Source organism: Heptranchias perlo, chromosome 2, assembly GCF_035084215.1.
Source record: "Heptranchias perlo isolate sHepPer1 chromosome 2, sHepPer1.hap1, whole genome shotgun sequence".
In the NCBI taxonomy this organism is placed as follows: Eukaryota; Metazoa; Chordata; class Chondrichthyes; order Hexanchiformes; family Hexanchidae; genus Heptranchias; species Heptranchias perlo.
In genome coordinates this window covers 34068037-34080805 of record NC_090326.1, presented here as the reverse complement: position 1 = coordinate 34080805, position 12769 = coordinate 34068037, and the positions used below count along the sequence as shown (strand labels likewise).

At 47.3% G+C, this 12769-nt stretch overlaps 1 long non-coding RNA gene across 3 annotated transcripts in view; it reads right to left on the bottom strand.

The window, feature by feature from the left end:
* The window catches only part of LOC137336855 (uncharacterized), a 202253-nt gene that overhangs the window by 175475 nt on the left and 14009 nt on the right, over positions 1 to 12769 (bottom strand). The window lies entirely within an intron of this gene.

Below are 12769 nucleotides of genomic sequence, written 5' to 3'. Positions count from 1 at the left end.
ACAAACTGTACCCGGGTGATAGGAGGAAGCGCCCTGCCTCTGCCACCAAGAAGGCCTGGCTCGAGGTGGCAGAGGAGCTGAGCAGCAGGAGCACCATGGCAAGGTTGTGGGTGCAGTGCAGGAAGCACTTTAATGACCTAACCAGGTAAGGAAAAGTGAGTACAGTTACTGATTCAACTACATCCTGTGGTGTACATTCCCCCCCTGCTCACTCTGTCTTGCCAAGCCTATTCCATCACATCACTCCTCACACCCACTTAAGTCTCATTATCAACTTACCTTCACTTTCTGTGCACTTCCTCATCTCCCCATTTGTGGACCCACCACTCCCACTCACCCCAATCCTAATGCAATGTGATCAATCTGTCTGATAGTCATCCTCTGATGCATCTCATTCATGGGCAGCCTCACCCAAAGCAATGCATCCATCGGGTGACCACGCCACCCTCACTCACTCACATATCTGTTCTTTCTCCCCTTGTAGGAGTAGTGAGCCCAAAATGGATGGGAGAGGAGTCGGACTGGAGGGGGGCAAATAGTGTCCCTGACAGAGGCGGAGGAGGTGGTCTTGGAGCTCAATCGCATGGTGGAATGCCTGGCCGTCGGAGATGGCAAGACTGGCTTTAACATCCTTCACACACATCATGAATTGATGTTATCAATGATTGACCTGTTGCACACCTCAGTATGCTCATTGCAAAATAACTTATGCGATGATTCTTAACATTGCTTTATGTTCTCTTCCAGGGCCTTCAAGAATTGATGACTAGGCACGCACCATGGAAGAGGGCAATTCCTCAGAGGAGCTCCATGCCTCTGAGGGTGCACCGTCACATCATATCCAGCCATGCCCCAGCACTTCGGTGGGTCCTGTTAGGCAGATAGTTGGACTGTATCACCTGATGATTCACCACTCACAAGTGAGCACGAGCAGACACTGGTGGCAGAGGCAGCTGTGGAGAGTCCACGTCCTCTCCAAGCTCTGCTCAGCTGGGAAAGATGCTGAATCCCAGGGCCATTGTTGAGAATGAGAATGATGTGGAGATGCCAGTGATGGACTGGGGTTGACAAATGTAAGGAATCTTACACCAGGTTATAGTCCAACTGTTTTATTTGAAAATCACAAGCTTTCGGAGGCTTTCTCCTTCACTCCTTTCTCCACACTCGCCTGACAAAGGAGAAAGCCTCCGAGAGAATGAGAATGATAGAGGTACCATTGCACCTTTATGAGGTACTGGAAAATGTGCCACACACACTCACCACAATAGCAGAGAGGATGGAGGAGTCCAACTCCAACATTAGTGGAATGGTGGTGCAGGTAATTGTGGGAATGTTTACGATGGAGAGATTGGCAGCCTCTGTTCAGCTTCAAGCACAGCTCACAAATGAATCCATTCAGGCCATGTCAAAGGCCGTGCTAACTCAGGATGCCAACATTTCTGCCGCCTTAAACAGGCAGATAGATACTTTAGCTGTGGCCTTACAACACGTCACAGATGTGCTTCAAGCTGTTGTCCAGCAGGGTGGTAGGAGTAATGTGGGCCTGGCCCAGGAGAGGGATGATGGCAAAAGTGGACATGGAAGTGGGGACGCCACTCAAAGCGCTCCCATGTCTCACCCGTTGCCTCCCCCCCCCCCCGCCCCAACCAGTACCCACAATGCTGCCTCCTCTCCTGATGGCGAAGTCTGCCCCTGCACAGGTGCAGGTGGAGCAGACTTTGGTGGGGCCCTCACGGGCTTCAAAAGCCAGAGGGCATAGGCCGAGAGCATCTCAGCAGTTGGGGCAGGGACCTGAGCAACCTGCCACCACCTCTGCTGAAAGCCACTGGGGATGCACCACATAGAAGCGGTAGGAAGAGGAAAGTTAATGTTTTGTAATCACCAAGAGTATGAACAAGGGTGTCTGATAAAATGTCATGTTTTTCATTTATATTTGTTTTTTCTTACATGCACATTAAATGTTATAATTGTCACCACCACTGCCACGTATTGTCCATTCCTTGAATCCCTTTTGTGAAACCGCCCTTGCATGTGTTTCATCATGAACGCCAAGACTTGATGCAACCCATTGGGTGCATCTACAATGGGTGTATGTGTGGTTGAAGGACTGTTTTGTGCAAGTGGTGGGGTGGGGGGGGGGGGAGGGAAAGAGAGGGGGTGGGGAAGAGATGGGGTGGTGGGGGCTGGTGTTGGTTGTGGTTGTGGTTGTGGTTGTTCCAGGCAGTCTGCGTAGCTCACTATCTACAGTTTGCTGATCTCCTTATGAGAATCTATTAGATATGAGTGACTCCCTGGCATCACGAGCAGCCATGTGTGCCGTTGCTCTGCCGATGGGTTGCCCATCTTCGACCTTCTTTTTTTCCTCCACCTCATCGTATTCTTCACTGTTGCCGGCAGATGCAGATGCTTTTCGAGTGCGTTCGTGCTCCTCCACCTGTAACCCTCTCTGTTGAGTGATGTTGTGCAGGACGCAACACACGATTATTATTCTACACACCCTCGCTGGTGAGTACTGAAGGGATCCCCCAGATCTATCCAAGCACCTGAAGCGCACCTTGAGCATTCCAATGGCTTGTTCAATGACATACCTGGTGGTGATGTGGCTGTCGTTGTACCGCTGCTGTGCTTCGTTGGTGGGGTTTCTCACAGGTGTCATGAGCCACGTCTGCAGGGGGTATCCCTTGTCTCCAAGGAGCCAGCCCTTAAGTCTGTCTTGTGCGTGGAAGTGGGCCGAGATGTTGGACTCGCAGAAAATGAACGAATCATGGCAGCTGCCAAGAAAAATGGCACTCACCTGCAGAAATCTCCTCCGGTGGTCGCAAACCAGCTGCACTTTGATGGAGCGATATCCCTTTTGGTTGACGAACAGTCCTGGCTCTTGTGCAGGTCCTCTGATTGCTACGTGTGTGCAATCAATTGTGCCCTGTACCCCGTGGGAAGCCAGCCAGAGAGTTGAAACCCACTCAGTCCTGCTGATGTCGTCGCAGGGGAAGTTGATGTCGTCAGATGCCCTGGCAAACAAGCCATCCGTCACCTGTCGTACACACTTATATGCAGACGATTGACAGATCCCGTTGATGTCATCGGTGGCACCCTGGAAGGATTGGAGGTGAAGAAATTGAGGGCAGTGGTGACTTTAACTGCGATGGGCAATGCATGGCCACCAGGCCCAGCCAGGAGCAGCTCTGCATGAAGGACCCTGCAGATGTATGCAACTATCTGGCGACTCAATCTGAGCCCGAGTAGGCACTGCTCCTCAGAGAGGTCTAGGAAGCTCAGCCTCTGCCTGTAGACCCTCTCACGTGGGTAGTACTTCCTGCAACCTCGGCCCTTCCGTTGGTCCCCTCTCTGCTCTTCTCCAGGTCCCTGTGGCGTACCTCTGTCATGTGGAGCTGCAACTCCCAGAACTGCACGCCATGCCTGCCGCGGATGATGTGCCTCCTCCTCAGATGTACTGTTGGATAGATCCATTGTGTCCCCCATCCTGATGGTGTCAGTTTGAGGGGGTCTAAAATGTAGGTAAATATGTCTGAACACAAGAATTCTGAGTGTGAACCAAGAAATCTCAGTCTAAACACAAGGAACTCCCAGCCAAAGGTTTGTCTGAGATGAACTGATTGCCCTGCTGCAAAACTCACCTTTTATTCAGATGTGTCAATCACTGGTTTAAAGGTCTAAAATGAGGGCCGGCTGCAACTTGTCTCTGTTTCCATGGCGTGTTTCAGAGGCCACGGGAGACACGTTCAGGAGAAGTTAAAATGGTTTGTGTAGGTCAAACACAAAAAGTTAACAGCTTTAAGTACTTTAAATATCCCAATTGGCCCTTTAAATATTGTTCCATCGGCTTTAAGTGCCAGCGGGACTTGTGTGTGTCAGAAGCGTGCGCGTCCAAATGCGTCTGGGTCAAACCCGGAAGTGGACGCGTTGGAGCCGGGATGCAGTCCCGCTCTGAAAATGGAAGATTTTTACAGCCCACCCGTTCTTGGGGGTTAAAATTTACCTCAAATGCTCCACAATCTCACTAGTCTCTGAAAAAATGCCATCCTCTCTTTTACATATTACTAGCAGATCTCACAGTGAGTCAAAGGTGACACTGTTGCTGAAAGAATTGAGAGATTTTTGTAAGAGATGTGCTGAGAGACAGTGAGGTACGTTTTTTGATTTGGTTCCTGGCTTTCCTTACTAACTGTAGATAGATCAATAAATAAACTTGCCTCATGCCAAGATGTCAGTGTGTTAAGGTTTTCAATTGTAAAGTCGCTTGAATGTGTGCGCTGCTGAAATAAGGGTATGTGTGAGATCATATGAAAGAGCCATTATGAAAGAGCTGTAAGGTTGTGTGAGGGCTTGGTAAGGGGAACAATAAATATGGAAAACGTTGATAAGTAGCATGCAATCTTGGGCCATCTACCCAACAGGGTAGATGGACAGCCTTACCTAGCCAAGCTTCTTATAGTATGCTGTCTTCCTTACATCTGTTCCCAGGTCCTGCAGATACAGTACACGGCATTCAGCCTGCCTGCCACCTACTGCTAGACATGTTGCACTGTCATCTCACATCCACTTTGCTAGCTATGAAACAGGGGGTTGGATTCTGCACAACTCTGATACTTGTCCAAAGGCTTCATTTTGTGCCTCCACATTTTGTCCCTTTCATTTGGCCTGTCAATTTTCCTGCCATGCATCCTTTGAAAAGGCTGACAAATATTTAAAAACTGAAGGCTCTTTGCCCTTTTATGTAGCCACTTATCTTTAAGTGGCCCCATTTCTTCACTTTTACTCGAATGGTTCCGGGGATGAGGGACTTCAGTTACGTCGATAGACTGGAGAAGCTGGGGTTGTTTTCCTTAGTACAGAGAAGGTTGAGAGGAGATTTGATAGAAGTGTCCAAAATCATAAAAGGTTTAGATAAAGTAAATAAAGAGAAACTGTTCCCATTGGCGGAAGGGTCGAGAACCAGAGGACACAGATTTAAGGTGATTGGCAAAAGAACCAAAGACGACATGAGGAAAAACTTTTTTACGCAATGAGTAATTAAGATCTGGAATGCACTGCCTGAAAGGGTGGTGGAAGCAGATTCAATCATGGCTTTCAAAAAGAAATTGGATAAATACCTGAAGGGAAAAAATTTGCAGGCCAACAGGAAAAGAGCAGGGGATGGGACTAACTGGATTGCTCTTACAAAGAGCCAGCGTGGGCTCGATGGGCCGAATGGCCTTTTGAGCTGTAACCATCTATGATTCTATGATTCTCTGTCTTTCTGTTTGTCTTGCACTCTTTCACTCTCTCAATGAGTTTATTGTCTCTAAAGGGCCAATTTTAACATGGGGCGGGAATCGGGGGTGCAGGGGCCAAAGCGGCCGGCGAACCATATAGTCCCCTGGAGTGCAGCCCCCGCTTTTGCTGGCGAAATTGGAGCCTTGGTTGGTTAAAATTGCATGCGCGTCCTGATGATGTCATCAGGCCGTGATTTAAATTAGGTCCCTGCTCCTCTGGGGCAGTTGACCTTCTCATGCCTGAATTCAGGTGAGTAAAAATGGTATTGGGCGGGAACACGTTAGGATTGTGGCACAAACACTCTGCCCTACCATTTTACCTCCCGCCTGTACCATTCCTGCGAGATGGTTGGGGAGGGGGGGGGGGTGGAATAAAATCTGCCCTTCAATCTCCCTTTGTTTCAGACTCTTTTTCATTGTTTTTCTCTCTCCATTTTTCTGTAAGTCTCTGCCTACCCGTTTTCTCACCGTGCTGCGTATCTACCACTGCCATAAACCTCTCAAAGTCTTTGTCTCCTTAAGTCGCTCTCATTCCCATTTTCCTATCATCTCCAATGGCAGCCTGGAGACAGATTTAGGGCTCCAATCCAATAATAGCCAAAAGACTAATTTTGTCTCTCTGATTATGGGCGGAGGGCAGGGAGCTCAGGAAGGGTTCAGATCAGGAGAAGGCGGTGGCAGGAGGTGACTGGGAGAGATAGGGCAAGGTAGGAAGGTGGGCTGCCGTTCAGAGGAAATGGGAGATCTGTACTGTGCTTGGGTTTGGAGGAAGGAGGAAGCTCGCTGCGGAGTGCGAATTGGGTTGGGACCATGTAAATTAGTGCCTGGCAACTACATGATCAATAATATACTAATTGTCATGTGCTCACCATGGGACATTTTAAAAAAATATTATGAGCAGATCTCCTATGGTATATGTCACGGTGAGTTGGATGATATGCTGTTTTATAATGATAATAGTGTTATGCCATAGGAAAGTAGAACCATAGAGGTTTACAGCACAGAAGGAGGCCATTTGGCCCAATGGGGGTGATTTTAAACCCCAAGAACGGGTGGGTTGGGAGCGGGTGAGAGTTGAAAGTAGTTGGGTTGCAACCGCAAAATTTTTGGACTTGGCATTCCCAGTGGGAAGCTTGCACCTTTCCGCATCGACGTTAAACCCGGAAATAAAGCCAGGTTGCGGTCGCGACCCAAAAAACAACTGTTTTCAACTCCCACCCGCCCCCAACCCACCTATTCTTGAAATTAAAATCACCCCCATTGTTTCTGTGCCCACTCTGCTAGAGCAATCCAAAACTAATCGCACTAGCCTGGTCTCTCCCCTCAATCTTGCTCTGCTTCAAATATTAACCAATTTTTCTTTAACAGATGCAATGGTCACTGCCTCAGCCATTCCCTGGGGCAAATCATTCCTGTGGGTACGGTAGCATAGTGGTTATGTTACTAGACCATTAATCCAGAGGCTTGGGCTAATAATTCTGAAGTTGTCAGTTCAAATCCTACCACGGCAGCTGGGGAATTTAAATTCAACTAATTAAATAAAATTTGGAATGAAAAGCTAGTATCAGTCATGAAGCTACCGGATTGTCGTAAAAACCCATTTGGTTCGTTGTTTAGGGAAGGAAACCTGATATCCTTCCCTGGTCTGGCCTATATGTGACCCCAGACCCACAGCAATGTGGTTGATTCTTAACTCCTGCCTGTAAGCCACCTCAGTTGTATGATCCTGATACAAAAAGTGATAAACTTAAGGATAAAACCAGACGGACCATTGGGCACCGGACATGACAAAGCTAAGCCCAGTCGAACCTGCAAAGTCCTCCTCACTAACATCTGGGGACTTGTGCCAAAATTGGGAGAGCTGTCCCACAGACTAGTCAAGCAACAGCCTAACACGGCCATACTCACAGAATCATAGCTTTCAGCCGATGACCGAGACTCCTCCATCACCATCCTTGGGTATGTCCTGTCCCACCGGCAGGACAGACCCACCAGAGGTGGCGGTACAGTGATATACAGTCAGGAGGGAGTGGCCCTGGGAGTCCTCAACATTGACTTTGGACCCCATAAAATCTCATGGCATCAGGTCAAACATGGGCAAGGAAACCTCCTGTTGATTACTACCTACTGCCCATCCTCAGCTGATGAATCAGTCCTCCTCCATGTTGAGCACCACTGAGGGTAGCAAGGGCACAGAATGTACTTTGGTTAGGGGACCCCAATGTCCATCACCAAGAGTGACTCAATAGTACCACTACTGGCCAAGTCCTGAAAGTCAGAGCTGGAACATGGGCCTGTGGCAGGTGGTGAGAGAACCAAAATGAGGGAAAAACCGACTTCACCTCGTTCTCACCAATCTACCTGTCACAGATGTATCTGTCCATGACAGCATTGGTAGGAGTGACCACCACACAGTCCTTGTGGAGACGAAGTCCCGTCTTCACGCTGAGGACACCGTGCTAAATGGGATAGATTCAGAACTGATCCAGCAGCTCAAAACTAGGCATCCATAAGGCATCCAACACAATCTGTAACCTCATGGCCCGGCATTTTCCTCACTCTACCATTACCAACAAGCCAGGGGATCAACCCTGGTTCAATGAGGAGTGTAGAAGAGCATGCCAGGAGCAGCACCAGGCGTACCTAAAAATGAGATGCCAACCCGGTAAACCTACACCACAGGACTACATGCATGCTAAACAGCCGAAGCAGCATGCTATAGACAGAGCGAAGCGATTCCACAACCAATGGATCAGATCAAAGCTCTACAGTCCTGCCATATCCAGTCATGAATGGTGGTGGACAATTAAACAACCAACGGGAGGAGGAGGCTCTGTAAACATCCCCATCATCAATGATGGCGGAGTCCAGCACGTGAGTGAAAAGACAAGGCTGAAGCATTTGCAACCATCTTCTGCCAGAAATGCCAAGTGGATGATCAATCTCGGCCTCCTCCCACGATCCCCGCCATCACAGAAGCCAGTCTTCAGCCAATTCGAGTCACTCCACGTGATATCAAGAAATGGCTAACTGCACTGGATACAGCAAAGGCTATGGGCCCCGACAATATCCCACTGTAGTGCTGAAGACTTGTGCTCCAGAACTAGCTGCGCCTCTAGCCAAGCTGTTCCAGTACAGCTACAACATTGGCATTGATCCAACAATGTGGAAAATTGCCCAGGTATGTCCTGTCCGCAAAGAACAGGACAAATCCAATCCAGCCAAATACCACCCCATCAGTCTACTCTCAATCATCAGCAAAGTGATGGAAGGTGTCGTCAACAGTGCTATCAAGCGGCACTTACTCACCAATAACCTGCTCACCGATGCTCAGTTTGGGTTCCGCCAGGACCAATCGGCTCCAGACCTCATTACAGCCTTGGTCCAAACATGGACAAAAGAGCTGAATTCCAGAGGTGAGGTGAGAGTGACTGCCCTTGACATCAAGGCAACATTTAACCGAGTGTGGCATCAAGGAGCCCTAGTAAAATTGAAGTCAATGGGAACCAGGGGGAAAACTCTCCAGTGGCTGGAGTCATACCTAGCACAAAGGAAGGTGATAGTGGTTGTTGGAGGCCAATCATCTCAGCCCCAAGACATCGCTGCAGGAGTTCCTCAGGGCAGTGTCCTAGGCCCAATCACCTTCAGCTGCTTCATCGATGACCTTCCCTCCATCATAACGTCAGAAGTGGGGATATTCGTTGATGATTGCACAGTGTTCAGTTCCATTCGTAATTCCTCAGATAACATCCAGGCTTGGGCTGATAAGTGGCAAGTAACATTTGCTCCATACAAGTGCCAGGCAATGACCCATCTCCAACAAGAGAGAGTCTAACCATCTCCCCTTGACATTCAACAGCATTATCATCGCCAAATTCCCCTGTTATCAACATCCTGGGGGGGTCACCATTGACCAAACACATAAATATTGTGGCTACAGAGGCTGTATTCTGCAGCGAGTGACTCACCTCCTGACTCCCCAAAGCCTTTCCACCATCTACAAGGCACAAGTCAGGAGTGTGATAGAATACTCTCCACTTGCCTGGATGAGTGCAGCTACCAACAACACTTAAGAAGCTTGACACCATCCAGGACAAAGCAGCCCGCTTGATTGGTACCCCATCCACCACCTTAAACATTCACTCCCTCCACCATTGGTGCACCATGGCTGCAGTGTGTACCATCTACAGGATACACTGCAGCAATTCGCCAAGGCTTCTTCGACAGCACCTCCCAAACCCACAACCTCTACCACCTAGAAGGACAAGGGCAGCAGGTGCATGGGAACACCACCTGCATGTTCCTCTCCAAGTCACACACCATCCCGACTTGGAAATATATCACCATTCCTTCATCATCACTGGGTCAAAATCCTGGGACTCCCTTCCTAACAGCACCGTGATAGAACCTTCATCCCACGGACTGCAGCAGTTCAAGAAGGTGGCTCACCACCATCTTCTCAAGGGCAATTAGTGATGGGCAATAAATGCAGGCCTTGCCAGCGACGCCCACATCCCATGAATGAATAAAAAAAACACTCCAATAACTCTCCACATAAATACATTTCTCCTAACCTCTCTCTTTACTCTCTTAGTGACAATTTTAAATTGATGACCACTTATCATTAACTCCCTAACCAGAAGAAATAGTAATTCTCTGTTCATACTATCAAAGCCCTTCATAATTTTAGAAACCTCTATTAAATCTCTTCTTAGTTTTCTTTGCTCCAGTGGAAACAGTTCTGGTATCTCCTCATAACTATAATTTCCCATCGCTGGCATCGTCCTGGTGAATCCATGCTTTATACTCCCTGTGACTTTATTGCCCTTTCTATAATTGAGCATCTAAAGCTGCACAAATTCCTCTAATTGTGGCCTAGCTAATGTTTTGTACAAATTTATCATTACCCCTTTACTCTTGGACTGACTTACAAAATCCAAGATGCTGCTAGCCATTTTTATGGCTTTATCTATGTACAAATCACACTTTCAAGGAATGATGTATTTGAACCCAGGGGTGTCTCTGTTCAACCACTTCCTTTAGCATCTTTCCATTCAGTGCATACTCCCATAACTTGTTTTTTCCTTCCACAGTGTATTACCCCATTTATCAACATTAAATTGCATCTGCCACTCGTCTGCCCATTTTGCTAAACTGTCTATGTCTTACCAAAGTTTTTTACAGTCATCTTCAGTTTGAGAAACCTCATACTTTTGTTTTGTCAGCAAATTTCTACATTATGCTCCCAATGGCTAAATCATCTATACAGTATGAGAACAAAAGTGGACTCAGCACTGATCCCAGGATACACCACCTCCAACCTTTCTCCAATCCAATAAATACACATTGACCCTAATTGTTTCACCCCAATTTTAATTTAGGATGGGAATTGGGTAGACGGGGCGAGTGGCACATGGACTGCAGCAGTTCAAGAAGTCCCACCGCCATCTTCTCAAGGACAACCCAAGCTGGACAATAAATGCCGGCTTGCCAGTGACGCTCACATCCCAAGGAATTATAATTTTTAATTATTCATATAATTAGCAGCTCCTCCTCACCTGCTTTCATCTAATTGACCCAGTTGCTGCTCGTGCTGGATACTGATGTTGATGCTGCTCCTCTTCCTCCATCCAAATGAAACTAGCAATAATACCACCCATGATAAGCAGATAGAGCTTACTGAGGGTAGGAAAGGCAAAAATTGTCAGAAAGAAGCGATCAGGAAGCTGGAAACTGCCCATGCAATCCAAACAGCACAATGGCATCATAGATCCAATTATCTCCAGCTGAGTCCCTCTTTAAATACTACTTCAGTGGCAATGAGTGACCAATCCTGCTAGGTTTCACTGGCAGGTTGGGCATTGTCAGGACTTCCATGATTACGTGTTAAAGTGGCGACGGAATCCTAATTGTATCATAGGACTCCAATTTTTGCATGTATTCATGAGGCCCCACCAATTTCTGGCCGACTAAAGAACTGCATGGTTAAAATGGCTGCCGGTGGGGACTGAGCAGTAAGTACTCGACAGCAATTTTAACTGCTTGCCTTCCCTGTTCCTGCCAGGTAGGTAGGAATCAAAACATCCCTTTTGTTTCCTGTCCATCACCAAACTTTCTATCCATGCTGTTACATTTCTTTTTATATCATATGCCTGAATTTTTCCAACAAGCCTCTTGCTAAAGCCATCTTATCGAATGTTTCCTGAAGATTCACGTACACCATATCTACAGTATCTCCTTTATCATTCCAATTGGTCACGTCTTAAAAAAAACCCAATTTATATTTGTCAAACATGACTTGCCTTTAACAAATCCATGTCGATTAACTCATGCATTTCTAAACGTTCAATAATTTTATCTCAAATTATGGGCCTACAAATTAAATGACGCTGTGCCCGTTTTACAGGCGTAAAAAGGGCGCCAAAGCATCCAATATGGTGGACAGCATTTGTAGGTACATTCTGAGCCATAACCAGGCTGGCTGTGTTCAGGAAATCCAGGTCTAAATACTGCCACAAAAAAAGGTAAGTTTTTAAAAAGTGCTTACCTGAATTTGGAGCTGTGAGGCGCAGGAGTGCTCCTCCTAGCTCCACTTTAAGCCACGGGCTGCTGTCGGCCACCACTCACCCCCCGATCGCTGGCTCGGCCCCCCATCCCCATCGCTGCCCCCGTTCCTTCCCTCTCCCGATTGCCCCCCTCCTGATCTCCTCCCTCTCTCTTCCAATCGACTCCCTGCCTCCCTCTCCCAATCACCTCCTCCCCTCCCGATTGCCCCCTTCCCTCCAGATCGCCTCTTCCCTCCCTCTCCCAATCAACCCCCTCACCCGGTCTCCCCTCCCCATTGCAAAACCTACCTGCGTTGCCAGCCCCAGCCCAAAATTCAAATCGTCTTCGCAAAGCCATTAGTGGACCTGGGAGCCAGAAGGTAGCCACATCAGGAGCATAAACAGAGCCAAACCTAAACCCCAGGCCCCTGACGTAAGTTAGAGTTCTGGGTGCAAAACTTTCTGTATTTCCAAAAAGAACTGGGAAACGTTGTGTGTAGATTGAAATACTTTTTGCAAGTTACTAGTGATTCTCCAATGACATTGCTCAAGACTGTAGGATAAGATAGAAATTTGTGAGAGATATGGTAAAGTATTTTTGATTGGTTCCCGGGAAAATTTGAGCTAATTAGGTAAGTGTGACAGATTTTGTTGTGCTACAAATACATTTAAAGCATAGCATGTACTTCTTGAAAACTTTTAACATATTTCTTGTGGATTTCCTGTGGCATTATTTATGGTGAGTCAGAAGACATTATACTTTATCATGGTATGAGTGTTATACCATGAAACTTTACTTTTAAGAAAAAAAATATGTTTTAAAGTGCTAGTCTTCTGCCTCTCTCAACCTGTCTAAAAGTGAAGGAAGCTTCTAGATGATTATTGTAACAGCTGCTCATACAGCTGTCAAATACTCCAGTTACCTGCAATTTAATCCAAACTAAAATC